The sequence below is a fragment of the Callospermophilus lateralis genome, chromosome 4 (assembly GCF_048772815.1).
Source record: "Callospermophilus lateralis isolate mCalLat2 chromosome 4, mCalLat2.hap1, whole genome shotgun sequence".
Taxonomy (NCBI): domain Eukaryota; kingdom Metazoa; phylum Chordata; class Mammalia; order Rodentia; family Sciuridae; genus Callospermophilus; species Callospermophilus lateralis.
In genome coordinates this window covers 8,596,662-8,611,816 of record NC_135308.1, presented here as the reverse complement: position 1 = coordinate 8,611,816, position 15,155 = coordinate 8,596,662, and the positions used below count along the sequence as shown (strand labels likewise).

Below are 15,155 nucleotides of genomic sequence, written 5' to 3'. Positions count from 1 at the left end.
CCCTAACCTACCTCTCTTCTTTTTAAAAGGCATTTTAAATGTTTCTGATGCACAGATATGTATGTATATTCAATATGTTGAATGCTAGTGGATCTACTGCCTAGTTAATAAATAATACTAACAAAACTCCTTAGATAGATACCCTTTATCACGTCTCCCGTTAAAAGTATTATTATCTAGAATTTGGTGTTTTTTGATATTTACTTAACATTTATTCACATTATTAAAGTTATTTTTTAAACTTTTAAATCTGCATTTTATGCAGCTTGCCTTTGCCCCTCATGTTTATGGGATCTGTCTGTGGTGATGCGTGTTTGTTGCTTTCCTTGCTGTTCAGCATTCTCTTGCATGAATGTATCACACCCATTTGTTTATTCTGTTCCTAATGAATATGTAGGTAGTTTTTTTATTTCTTACCTATTATAAATAATGCTGTTCTGAATATTCTTACACATCCATGTGAATTTCTCTGAAGTTTTTACCTAAAACTGGAATTTTGTGAGTTATAAGATATGTGAGGCCAGACGCAGTGGCACATGCCTGTAATCAAAGTGGCTCAGGAGGCTGAGGCACAAGGATTGTGAGTTCAAAGCCAGCATCAGCAAAAGTAAAGTGGTAAGCAACTCACTGAGACCCTGTTTCTAAATAAAATATAAAATAGGGCTGGGAATGTGCTTCAGTGTTTGAGTGTCCCTGAGTTCAACCCCTGGTACCCAAAATTTAGCTGTATGTTGCTAATTGCTTTCCAGAGTGGTTGTACCAGTTTAGAATCCTATATAAAAGTATAAAAAGTTTTTATTGTTCCATATTGTTACCATCACTTGATATATTAATTTTTCCAGTCTTATTGGCAATCATTTTGCTACTTTAGTTTGTATTTCCTTGATGACTGGTGAGTCAATTCTTTTCTTACCTTTATTAGCTATTCAGATTTCTTCTGAGAATTGTTTAGTCATACACACAAATATATATGTTCTATTTTAATTCTCAGTTTTATTCATTATAGATTATCATGTAATTGAGCTTTTCATGTTTCACTGGTATCCACTGATAAACAGAAATTTACATTTTAATGTATATATTATTTATTATTCGTCTTTTTCTTTAATTATTTAAATAGTATCTTATTTAAGAAATCTGTACCCTGAGGACATGAAAACATTCTCCTGTATTTTCTTCTAGCAGTTTTAAAAATTTTGCCTTTTAGGTTTAGGTTTTTAAAATCTATTTTTATATCTGATATGAGGATAGATGCCATTTTAAAAATATGTAGCTATCAAGTTAGCACCACTTACTGACTAGTCCATCCTTCCACCACTTCTAATGCTACCTCCACCATCAATCAAGTTTCCACATGTGAAACTCATTTTGATATTGTCTTCCATGGTCTACTTCTCTATCTCTGTGCTACACTCTCTTAATTACTATCACATTACAATAGGCCTTTATATCTGATAGAACAAGTAGGTGATTTTCCAAAGCATAATGAAAGTAAAGGCTCATGGCTGCATTCCAGGTACTGTGGAGACTGAGGCAAGAAGATTGTAAGTTCAAGGCCAACCTGGGCAACCTAGCAAAACCCTGTATCAAAGTAAAAAGGCCTGGGGATGTAGCTCAGCGGTAGAGTTCTTGCCTAGCATGCACAAGGTTCAATCCTAATGACCATGCAAAAAAAAAAAATAAAAATAAAAAAGGTGTAATATGATTAAAAATGAATAAAAATTGGAATGAAAAGGCTCTATTCAAGAATTGTTGCTTACCCATTGTATGACAGACTCAGCGTGAGGAGCCTAATCAATAGTTCATTTTTATCTGGGTTTTAGATGACCACAGGCTTGATATAAGTCAACATTTTGTAATGAATTTATTTTAAAAATAAAAGTAAATCTAATGCAACCTGTGTCTCCATTAGTAAAGATTCTACTTGATAAGGAAAGAAACTAAGAACTTGTGCCAACCTGATTCAAAGCCAAGGTCTCAAAAGCAAAATTTGAACTTAGGCCACCAAATAATCATAAATATGCCTTAGGCTTTTTTTTCTCCTTTTGCATGAGTAATTTTTTTCTGTTTAATTAAAAAAAATTTAATCCCCAGGGTCTTTGGTGGCTTATGGATCTAAATAGGAGAAAGTAAATGTGGATCAATGTTTTTCATATGATGGTTGAACAAAATCATATTGCAGTTATATTAATATGAGTGGTGTTAGTGAAAATCGATAGTTCAGAAGGTAGTGATTATAGTCTGTTTATAGCTAGCTGAGCTGTTGTGGTAGGAGGACAGTAATTGAGATGGAGCTTATGATAGACATTGAGGTCTCTCCTTTGCTGGAAATTCTCCTTCATTTCCCAGGTGATAGATCAAAGAAATATGTCAAGTGAGTTTTCTTAGTTACTAAGATTATATTTTGTGATATCAGGAGGAATATTGGGTTTTCAGGGATATGTATAAAAGAAAGAATATTTTTAATGTTTCTCATTTGTTTTAATATACAAGGAACTGATTTATTTTGTGAATATTTTGAAATCTGTAGTTCATTATAAAATAAAAACTGAATATTATATTTCTTTTCCTTTATTCAAGTATTTTTAAGTGAGCTTTGTCCTTCTAGCTAGTATTTATCCTGTTTTACATACCACTATCTCAGTATTTTTGTGTTCTTTGTGTGATTTATAACCAGATAATATAATATATTCTCCTAACTCTTTCTTCATTTACAAGGTGTTTGAACCCAGGGACACTCCACCACTGAGCTACATTCCCAGTCCTTTTTAGTTTTTGAGACAGGGTCTCACACCAAGCTGTTAAGACTGGCCTTGAATTTACAATCTTCCTGCCTCACCCTCCTGAGTATCTGGGATGTGTGTGTGATGCTGGGTGTCACACCAAAGCCTCTCACATGCTAGATAAGCACTCAAACTCCTTTATAGCAATGGCGTGGCTGTTTTCCCCATCCCTCGGTATCTTGGCCCTCTCACGCTGACACTGTGCTTACAGCATGTGCACAGCCCATGTTGCTTGAGTTGCCTTCTCACTGTGTCCCTACCATTGGCAGGTGCTGACATGTCTTCCCTGGGATTTTGGCTTTAACTAGATCCTTATAATACCAAATATTCCATGCTACATCCCTGTTCTTCAGTTTCTATGTATGAAAGTTTGTTGTTGCTTTTGTTCTTTTTGATTTTGCTTTTAATGCTCCTTCCCTATAACTCAAGCATTACTCTTATGTGAGCAATGATAATTTACAAAAGACAGTACTTTGTAGCTTAAGACCCTAAAGAATAGAAGTTGGGCCTGGGGTTGTAGCTCAGCAGTAGAGCTCTTGCTTAGCACATGTGAGGCCCTGAGTTTGATCCTCAGCACCACATAAAAGTAAATAAATAAAATAAAGGTATTGTATCCAACTACAAAAAAAAAAAAAAAAGTTGGAAAATAGAATTTCTCACCTAGCCATGTGCATCCCATCCTCTTCCCACCTTCCATTATCCCATTCCCCCTTTTGGATAATCTTTTCTCCTTTTTTTTTTTTTTTTTTTTTTCAGTTTTTGGTGGACACAACATCTTTATTTTTATGTGCTGCTGAGGATCGAACTCAGCGCCCTGTGTATGCCAGGCGAGCACGTTACCGCTTGAGCCACATCCCCAGCCCTTGGATAATCTTATACAGTCCCATGTTTTAGACTGTATAAAGCAGTCTTTTTTCTGAGCTCTAGATCTGTCTACATCATATTTCCATTTAAAAGTCTACAAGGCATTTGAAACTAATTTATCTAAAATGTAATTCTTGATTTTTATCCTTAAACCTGCTGCCTGCATCCCATCCCAGTTTTTCCCCATTCAGTAAATAGTATTATTCACTAGTTCAGACCCAAAATATTGAGCCGTCTTTGACTCCTCTTTTCTCTCGTACCTCATATCCAGTCCATATCCTGCTTTCCACCTCCACATCTTCCTTAATCCAATTCATTCAGTAATTCCACAATGGCCTTCTGATTCATCTTGCTTCTAATCTTATCTTGCTTCTATTCTTGTTCCTTTACAGTTTATTTTCAACATGGTAGCCAAAATGACCTTTTTAAAATATAAGTGAGATCATGTTGCCTCTTTGAACAGAACCCTGCATTGACTTAATCTTAGAATGAAATCCATATTTCTTACTATTGCCTGCAGAGCCATATCTTTTAACCCCTGCCTGCTCTTTGATCTAATCTCATAATGTGCTCAATTTCTACTGTACTGGCCACCTTATTTTTCTTCAAAGACAACAGATTTGCTCCCTCAGAATTATTAACATTACTGTTTCTTCTGCTTGGAATATTTATACTCCAGAATATACTGTAAATTCCTGCTTAATATCATGTGGTGGAGAGATCTTTACTGACTACTTTATTAGTTGTTGGTGGCCCCTTATTTATTTTTATGTGGTGCTGAGAATCAAACCTGGTGCCTCACACATGCTAGGCAGGCCCTCTACCACTGAGCCACAACCCCAGCCCCTCATGCTTTAGTTCTTACTGCTACCTGGAATGCTAAGTTTTCTTTACTTCCTTGAATATTGACAACAAAGCACCCTCAACTTCCCCTAGAGTGTAGTTCAAGGGTAGGAAATTTTCTGGCTCATCTACTGCTCTATCTCTTGTCCAGGACATAGTAGCACTCTGTATTTAAGTGACTATATTAATTAACTGTGTGACCTTGAGTAAATCAGTTCACCTCCCTAGACTTTGATTCTACATCTACAAGCCAAAGGGCTTATACCAAATCTCTAAGAAGAGATTCAGATTGCAGCTGGTTCATCAGCTCAAAGTCATAAAGTTATTTGACCCAGGTCACATTGCTAAAACCACTGCTCTTTTCACATCCATAGTACTTCTTTCTAGTTCTGTGACCACCCCATGAGATCTTCCTCTGTACTTCTTTGTTAATAATTCTATTAGTTTCAATTTTTAAGTTCTGGCCATCTTCCTATTCTTTATATTACTTATGTAAGTCAACTCTACATTTACAAATAACTTTTCAATCGATGCTTATTTGACTATTTATTAAATACACATAAATGGGATTGAAGCATGCTTATAAATTGTCTGCTTTCTTCCCCTTGCTGTACTTTATACGGATTTTCTCTCTCTTTTTTTTTTTTTTTTTTTGTGAGCGGAAGGATGTATACAACCATGGTTAATGTACATATTAACTAGTATGATAGACTTTAAATCATGGAAAAGGAAAATAATGAAATTAGATATAACAACTGGTCTCCATTCTCCTAGAAAGTTTGTCCAGATTAAATAGACTAGGAGAAGCCTTGGAATATACTTGTTCCAATTCCTTGTCTATCAGCTTAGAAGCAACAATCCTCCTACTTCAAGATCTTCTCAGGACCTTCTCTGTACTAATGTATAATCTCTTCTTGTGGGGAATCATAATATCTGTATTAAATTTTACCTTGGACTCTTATTATGAGTAACCTGCTAATATCTTTTGGGACAGTAGAGTGTCATGGAACATATTTTTGAGGTATTAAGCATAGTTCCAAGTACCTTGCCCATTTCAGCTCTTTTTTTTTTTCTTTCCACTTTTTTTTGGTGCAGTATAGTTGTACATAATGATGGGATTTGTTGTTACATATTCATACATGCACACAGTATAACCATATAATTTGGCCATTATCACTCCCCAGCACTTTCCCCCTCCCTCCTCAACCCATTTTTTATACTATCTTGATTTTTTTCCTTCTTAATAATATGTGAAAATCTTTATTTAAGAAATACCAACCTGGGGCTGTAGCTCATTTGGTAGAGCACTTAAATAGTGTACACGAGGCCCTGGGTTTGATCCCCAGTACCACCAAAAAAAGAAGTAGAAATAATATGTCATATCAGAGAATACATATTGGAGAATGCAAACAGGAGTGTGTGTTTGTGTTTGTGTGTGTGTGTATGTATGTATGTATGTATGTAAGTAATATAGATAAAAGTCCTAGGTATTGATTATTTCTAAACTCATAATGTCTATCAAGTTGATCATTGATCTGTTTCAATAGCTTGCTTTAAATATTTATGATATTCTCTCTGTACTAAAGCTTAAATATTAATATAATTGTTGATAGTTTCTTAGAGCAATTAATTTGTAGTATGTATATTGATATATATCATAAGCCAAACTTACATTGTATTTTGTAAACCTTTGGCATTCGATTAATAGATTAAAAGTTTTCTTGATTAAATGTTTTGTCAATTTTGATTACATGTACATAATCCTTTTCATGGAGCCAGGCATGTTGGTATATACCTGTAATCCCAGTGATTTAGGCTGAGGCAGGAGGATCTCAAGTTTGAGGGTCAGCCTTAGCAATTTAGTGAGATCCTAAGCAACTTAGCAAGACCCTGTCTCAAAATAAAAAGTGCTGTAAATGTAGTTTAATGGTAAAGCACCCCTGAGTAAGTCCAAAAAAAAAAAAAAATGCAAGCCAGGCATGGTGGGAGCCAACTATTTTGGAGCTCAGGAAGGAGGATTGTGAGTTCGAGGTAAGACTAGGCAACATGGTGAGAACATATTTATTAATAAAAATATGAATAATCTTAATTTTTTTAAAATCGTAAACATGTTCAAAGAGAAAAGGCCTCCCATATCGACATAACCATGATTTTCTTTTTCTTTTTCTTTTTCTTTTTGGTGGTGATGCTGGGGATTGAACCCAGGGCCTTGTGCATTCGAGGCAAGCACTCTACCAACTGAGCTATATCCCCAGCCCCACGATTTACATTTTACTATATATTTTTTTAAACATTTTGATCCCTTTGGTAGCTGTTCTTCAAAGACAGGCACCCCCAGACTCCAGCCATAAATCATACCTCTTGCTCTTATGTAGTCCCTTTCTTTGAGTTGGGCTGGTCCTGTGACTTGCTTTTGATTAGTAGTATGCCACAGAAGTGATTTGCATGACCCTAAGGCTGTCATAAGAAGCCGTGAAGCTTTTACCAAGTTCTATAATACTCATTCTGAGAGAAGTTAGCCTCCAGTAAGAATTCAGACTACTGTGAGATCACAGAGATGTGGAAGCCCAAGCCATCCATGAATATGTGGAAAGGCTGCTTAAAGATAAGGAAGTAGAGAGCAAGAGGTTGAGAGATCACCTAGATCACCTTAGACAGCTCTCACCTTCTCCAACCATCCTAGCTGAGATACCAGGTATTTGAGTGCAGAAACATTTTTTATGTATATCTGCTTCATCTTCCATTCAGATAATTCCAGCCCTAGGCATCATCTGACTGTAATTACATGTGAGAGCCCAAGTGGGAATCACCCAACTGAGCCCAGTCAAATCACAGAACTCTGAGAGAGAAGAGATTCTTATTTTAAGCCACTAAGTTTTGGAGTGGTTTCTCACACATCAGTGGAGAACAATGCATAGTGATGTGTAATAAAGCACACCAAGAGTCATACTTAATATTTGCACAAATAGTGTAATATGATAGATATTATATGTAATTGCATAAAACCATGCTTATAGTGGGCACATTAGTCTTATATCTAATTGTGTGCTGGAGCTAGTTCCTGCAGACTTTTAATTTTTTTTAGAGCATTATAGTTATACACGGTAGTTAGGTTTATCCTGACAAAAATCATACATGAATGAAATTCAATTTTGGTTTCCAATTCCCCCCCAAGCCTCACCCCATTCTCCTTCCTCTACTTTAATGGTCTTCCTTTTGCTCATCCATTTATTTTTGATTGGTTCTTCCTACTTAAAGGTGAAATTTTGTGATATATTTATATATGCACATAACATGATTTTTTAATTCTTCATTTCTCCCCTTTCCCATCCCTCTTGTCTCCCTTTTGATCTTTCTTCTACACTACTAATCTTTCCTATATCTTTATGATATCTTGTCCCCACCCCCTTTCCTTTCTTAACATTCAACCTTTGAATTTCTGAGTCTGACTTATTTCACTTAGCATGATATTCTCCGTTTCCATCCATTTATCAGAAAACGCTATGATTTCATTCTTCTTTAAGGCTGAGTAAGACTACATTGTGTATTTTACCACAATTTCTTAATCTGTTCATCTGTTGATGGGTATTTGGGTTGACTTCATAATTTAGCTATTGTGAATTGTGCTTATGTAAACATTGAAACATTAAAACTCTCTCTTCATTGACTGTAATCTCTAGCATGCTGATTTTATTTCTTTTGACTAAATACCAAGGAATGGGATAGTTGGGTGATATGGTGTTTCCATTCCTAGTTTTTTGAGGAATCTCCATACTGCTTTCCAAAGTGATTGTACTAGTCTGCAGTCCCACCAACAATGTACATGTACCTTTTCCTTACAACCTCACTAGCATTATTATTGTTTATGTTTTTGATAACGGCCATCTTGACTAGAGTGAGATGAAATCTTAGTCTAGTTTTGATTTGCATTTCACTGATTGCTGGAGACATTGAACACTTTTCATATATTTGTTGGCCATTTGTGTTTCTTCTTTTGAGAAATTTCTGTGTAGTTATATTGTCCCTTTATTGATTGGATTATTTGGTTTGTTTTGTGTGTGGGGGGTGGTGGGGGTAAGTTTTTTGAGTTCTTTATATATTCTGGCTATTAATCCTCTGTCAGAGGAGTTGTTGGCAGAGTTTCTCCCATCCTGTAGGCTCTCTCTTCATGCTCTTAATCATTTCCTTTTCTGTGCAGAAGTTTCTAAATTTGATGGCACCCCACTTATTGATTCTTGGTTTTATTTCTTGGGCTTTGAGGGTCTTGTTAAGGAAGTCAGTGTGTCATCACCAATATGATAGAGTGTTGACCCTATTTTCTTCCAGCAGTTGCAAGGTTTCTAGTCTTAATTCCTAAGTCTTTGATCCATTTGGATTTGACTTTAGTGCAGTGAGAGATAGGGAACTAGTTTCATTTTTCTACATATAGATATGCAGTTTTCCCAGCACCATTTGTTAAAAGGGCTATCTTTTCTCCAAAATATATTTTTAGCACCTTTGTCAAGTATCAGATGACTGCAAGTATGTGGTTTTGCTTCTTTGTCTTCTGTTCTGTTCCATTGGTCTTCATATCTGTTTGGGTGCCAATCATTCAGACTGTTAAGAGGCAACAGATTGAGTGTGGGGACACACACCTATAATTACACCAACTAGGGAAGCTGAGGCAGGAAGATTGCAAGTTTCAGGCCAGCCTGGCCAATTTATCAGGACCCTATCTCAAACTTAAAAACAAAAAGGTCTGGAGGCTTAGCTCAATGGTAGAATGCTTGCCCACCATGCACAGGGTCCTGTGGTTGATTTCTAGCACCTCCCACACACATACACACATATATACACACACACACAAACAATTACCATGTAAATTTAACTATGAACCTGAGCTCTTTATGTTTTTTTTTTTTTTTTGTAAAACTATATATATGTCTATATATTTTCTCTGTTTATTCATGCTATGGACTCTAATTGAAGAGGTTTTTATAACAAAATCAGTGCTTTTATCTGCCATGTGATTTGCAATAATTTTATGCCAACTTTTTTTATTGTCTTTGACCATATTATGAGAATTATGGCAGTTCAGGAATGTGGGGGTTTATGTAGTCACACTTCTTTCTTTTCTTTTTTTATTTGTTCTACTTAGTAATATTTTACATCAGAATGCATTTCAATTCATTGTACACAAATGGAGCACAACAGTTCAATTCTCTGGTTGTACACAATGTACAGCCATCATACATGTACCTAGGGTCATGATGTCCATCTCATTTCACCATCTTTCTTTACTTTGATGTCTTCTACTGTTGTGTCATTGTTCAAAAGTATCCCCCACACCAAGAATATAAAAGCTTTTATCTGGAACTTGATGGTTCCTTCTCTCCCTTTCTCTGTTTCTCTTGCAGGACTGGGGATGGAACCCAGGGCCAGGGCCTCACACATGGTAGGCATGTGCCCCTCCACTGAGCTATACCTCCAACTTTATTTCTTTTGAGACAGAGTCTCACCAGTGCCCACACTGGCCTCAAATTTATAGTCCTTCTGCTTTAGCCTTCTAAGTAGCTGGTATTACAGATGTGTGCCACCATTCCTACTATGTGAATTTTTTTAACATTTGAATTTTTAATCATTAGCAACTTATCTTGTATTAAATATGATATAACTTAATCTCTATTTCTAGATGTCCATCTAGAATCCATTTATTTGTGTTTTACACAATACCTTTATTGTTTATTAATTTTTATGTGGTGCTGAGGATCGAACCCAGTGCCTCACACATGCTAGGCAGGCACTCTACCACTGAGCCACAACCCCAGCCCTAGAATCCATTTATTGAATGAATAGTTTTTTTTTCTGAGTGGTTTGAAATACCATTTATTTTAAATACAAATACTATGCCCCAATATTACACAGTTTTATTTATTATAGCTTAAATCTCTTTTTCAGGATTTTCCTGATTATTCTTATTTGTTTTTTTCCATGTAAACTTTAGAATCGTCTAACTCCCAGATAACTTTATTGGTATTTTCATTGGAATTTTGAAAGTGTATTAAATTTTAATTACTAAGCTGGACACGGTAGTACATGTGTAATCCCAGAAGCTCAGAAGGCCGAGGCGAAGGCTTGCAAATTCAAAGCTGCCCTCAGCAATTAGTGAGGCCCTAATGGGCAACTTAACTGTCTCAAAATTTTTAAAAAATTTAAATAAAGGGCTGGGGGTAAGTGCTGCTGAGTTCAATTCCTAGTACCCTGTCCCTCCACACACATACTTTTTTAAAATTACTAAATCAAGGAAAATTCAACACTTTCATAATAGTGATTCTTTTTAGCCAATTTTGAGCCATTTTAAGGGACTCTTTAAAAGAGTCATCAAATTCCTCATTTTTCGTATTAAATTTATTCCTAGGCTTTTGTTGTTTTGTTTTTGTTCCTTTTCTCACTAGGGTGAACTCATTTGCTAGGTCTACTATGACAAGATATCACAGACTTAGTGATTTCAACAACAGATATTTATTTTCTCACAGTTTCACAGTTTGTCCATTGTAGTCTAGGGCTATTAAAATAAGGTTAATTAAGAATGGTGACCTAGGCTGGGGTTGGGGTTCAGTGGAAGAGCGCTTACCTAGCATGCATGAGGCACTGGGCTCAATCCTCAGCACCACATAAAAATAAAATAAAGTTATTATGTCCACTTAAAACTAAAAAATATATAAAACAACAACAAAAAAAAAAGAATGGTGACCTGGCATAGTGGCTGATACCTCTAATCCTAGCTCTTACCTCTAATCCTAGCTCCCCTGAAGTCTGAGGCAGGAAGATCACAAGTTCAAGACCAGCCTGGGCAACTTAGCCAGGTCCTTCCTCAAAATAAAAAGTAAAATAAGGGTTTGGGATGTGGCTCAGAGTTACAGCACCCCTAAGTTCAATCCCCTACACTACAAAAAATAAATAAATAAATAAATAAATAAAATGGAAAAAGAGTGGTAGCAATAGATAGTAATATTTCTGATCTTAGTGAGAATATTTCTAGTGGCTTCTGGTGTTCCAATTAATCATGATTGTGATTCTTGAATTAAGATAGACATATTTTGTCTCTTTAAGGATTTTCTCACTATCCATTTGTATTTTTGTATAATTTTTAAAATATCAAGAATGGATAACTTTATCAACACCTTTTCAGTACCCGTGAAGATTATCATGTTTTCTCTTTGGAATAATAATATATTGAATTTATAAGTAAATTTACTAACATTGAACTATCCCTGTTTTCCTACATTGTTCTGAACTTTAGTTTGTTATTGAATCTATTTGCACAAAAATTCATTAGTGAGATACACATTTTTTGTTTTTTATGTGGTTGGTTAAGTCTCACTTTATGTGTGTTTTAAAGAATATGAATGGTTTTCTTCTTTTTCTGTGTTTTAGGACAATTTGGAATTATATTTTCTTTAAGGTTCATTTGTACTTTCCTGTGACATTGTCAAGTCTAGGGCTTTTTTGAAGGAGGTAACTTTTTTTTTTTAAGTGGTGCTGTGAATGTTGCAAGGGGTTCTATCATAAGTAGCCCAGGAGGTGGCTCTTTGATGACTTTATTTCTTCTATAATTTATCTGTTTACCATCTCATCTAGTTTTGTTCAATTATATTTTCCTACCATTTTTTTTCATTAACTTTTGAGTTTGTTTACATAGAATTGAACAAGGTAATCCCATAAGGCCTTTATTTTTGCTGGATTTGTAGCTGTCTCCTCATGTGTATGTGTGTACATACTTTTTTTCTACACTTTACTGTTTTGATCAGATTAGAGAATGGTCTATTTACTTATTTTTAGGTGATACTATTGGATTTACTGATTAGTGCTTCTTTTTTGTTGTTTTATAATTACTTTCTTTATCTTTACTAATCCTTCATTTTCTTTTCTGTCATTTTGCTTTATTGATTGATAATGCAGTTAATTTTCCTAGTTAGTCACTTGTCTATTAATTCAATTTATGGTTTCTTATTCCATAGAAGTATTAAATTTTTAGTAGTCAAAGCTCTTTTCCTTTTATAGCTTTTTATTTTCATATTACATTTTTTAAAACAGCCTTTTTAACCATCATCCCATTATAAATTTTCTATATTTTTTCATGCTTTTATTACTTATTTCTCTCTAGATTTTTTTTTTTACTGTTTGAAGTGGCATCCAGATTATTTTTTTCCAAGTGGATTGGATTGCCAGCCTTTCTGATATCATGTATTAAACAATTTATCTTTTCCCCATATTTGAAATGCCACTTTTTATTCTGTACTTTTCAAGTTCTGTGAAAAATCCTAGTGATCTTTTGGGATTGTATTAATTGTATATAATTTATTTGGGAGATAATTGAATTGACATTTTTAAAACATTGAGTTTTCACGTAGATGTGGTATATTTATTTTATTTATTTCTCCATATCAGTTTTTCTATGTGCCTTTTAGTTTTATTATTTTATTTTTATTTATTTTGGGGGGGGGGTTTGGGGGGGTACTAGGGATTGAACTCAGGGGCACTCAATCACTGAGGCACACTCCCAGCCCTATTTTGTATTTTATTTAGAGACAGGGTCTCACTGAATTGCTTAGCACCTCGAAGCTGCTGAGGCTGACTTTGAACTCCTGTTCCTCCTGCCTCCGCCTCCAGAGCCACTGGGATTACACCATGCCCAGCTTCTTTTACTTTCTTGTTAGGTTTATTCCTAGGGTTTTATGATTTTTGTTGTTTCTTTTTTAAAATATTTATTTACTTTTTAGTTGTAGTTGGATACAATACCTTTGCTTATTTATTTTTATGTGGTGCTGAGGATCGAACCCAGGGCCTCACACATGCTATGCAAGTGCTCTAAGGCTGAGCCACAGTCCCAGCCCCAAGTTTTTGTTGTTTCTATAAAGGAAATTTGTTTTCATTATTATGTTTCTTACCTGGTTTTTATACAAGAAAACATCTAATTTTTTTATATTAACCTTCTCCAACTTACTTACTGAATGCTTTGATTATTTCTATTAGTTTTTTAGTTGCTTCTCTTAGATTTTTCTGGCTAGTCCTTTTTCTCTTCATTCCCAATACTTCACTACTTAGTTTTATTTCCGGCATGATATCATACCTTATTGAATGGCTACAGTTAGCTATTCTTTTTATTATTATTTTTTAGTTGTAGTTGGACACAATACCTTTATTTATATGTGATGTTGAGGATTGAACCTAGGGCCTTGCATGTGCTAGGTGAGTGCTCTACCGCTGAGCCACAACCCCAGCCCCAGTTACCTATTCTTTATAGCTCTGCACAATAAACTAGGCAGAACAATTAGAGATATTTGAATATTGACAAAGCAACCTTGTAATTTATCAGTACTGCTATATTAATTGCGTTCATAGTACAAAACTTAGTTGAAAGTAAATTCATATGTTAGATAAGAGCAGGACTGGATGACTTCTGAGCGAGTACTTGATAGCATTGATTGAATTTAGAGAAAAGAGATGAGTGACTAGGAGAGCAGGAATAGGAGGCCAAAAAGAGATGAGTGACTAAGACAGCAGGAATAGGAGGCCAAAAAGAAAACGTAATGTCTTATTGAGATGAAATCATGGTAGAATATAAGATGGTCATTGATAACTGGTGCTACACAGCAGTATTAGAATAAGTGTACCAACACAAAGCCATTGTATTTGTTATCAAGTAGTCTGTGATCTGCTTTAGTCTTCTTGTTAATTGTAGTTCTTAACTATTTTGTGGCTTCTTTAATTTGTATTTTTTTCTATTAGTGTGGTGGGAGTACTTATCAAAACTTACTTCTATGATAATCAGTAATATTCTTTGAGTAGTAGAATTGACTGGATAATTTTATGTGAAACCTGAAAGAATTATACCTTAATTTCAGGTCATGATTGTGATTTAAGTTCTATGTTTTGAACCAATCCAACTATACTCTGTGCCAATAATAGATAAAAACATAATAAGAAAAAATTTTTAATATAATCCAGAAGACAACATAAACTAATTTGTATAATAGAAATGCAAATTCACAACTAGAAATGAAAACATGGACCTACCGGATTTGAGGTCTGGAAATGGCTGGAGGTAACTGGGAGTTCAATTTCAATGTGGTATTGGGAAGATAAAGTGTCACAGAAGTCAGGAGTCCATAGCTAGGCTCAGTAGTTAAAAGTAGGAATTTCAAGCTGGGCTGCCCTGCTCCTTTAAGGAGGGTTGTATAGGAAATTCCCTGAGGTTGGGCTGGGTTGTGACTCAGTGGTAGAGTGCTTACCTAGCATGTGTGAGGCAATGGGTTCAATCCTCAGCACCACATAAAAATAATAAAATAAAGGTATTGTGTTCATCTACAATGAAAAATATTTTTTAAAAAAAGTTCCCTGAGGCCATGGCTTATATAAAAAATACTTATCTAGAGTCATAGAAGGCCTAAAAACTGAACAATACTTGAGCTATTCAGCAGTGGCTTACTGCCAGAACCTGTAGTAGTTCTGATATATGGAGCTTCCATTCACCTACAGGACACCTGGTTTTCAACTAGGGCCCCGCTGGGCAATGGTAAAGGCAAACAGAAAGATGTTAGACAGGACGAGATAAATGGAAAGGGATGAAAAAGACAGAACCCTCTATGGGTCTGCAAACTAGGCCAGACACATGCCTGTAAT

General features: G+C 35.2%; 1 protein-coding gene and 1 non-coding gene across 2 annotated transcripts in view; one reads left to right on the top strand and one right to left on the bottom strand.

The window, feature by feature from the left end:
- Positions 1–15,155, top strand: part of Fzd3 (frizzled class receptor 3) — a 68,209-nt gene that overhangs the window by 39,189 nt on the left and 13,865 nt on the right. The gene's annotated exons all lie outside the window — the stretch shown is intronic.
- Trnas-cga (transfer RNA serine (anticodon CGA)) lies at positions 6,671–6,743 on the bottom strand. Its single transcript has one exon. It is a non-coding gene; the product is annotated as a tRNA-Ser (tRNA).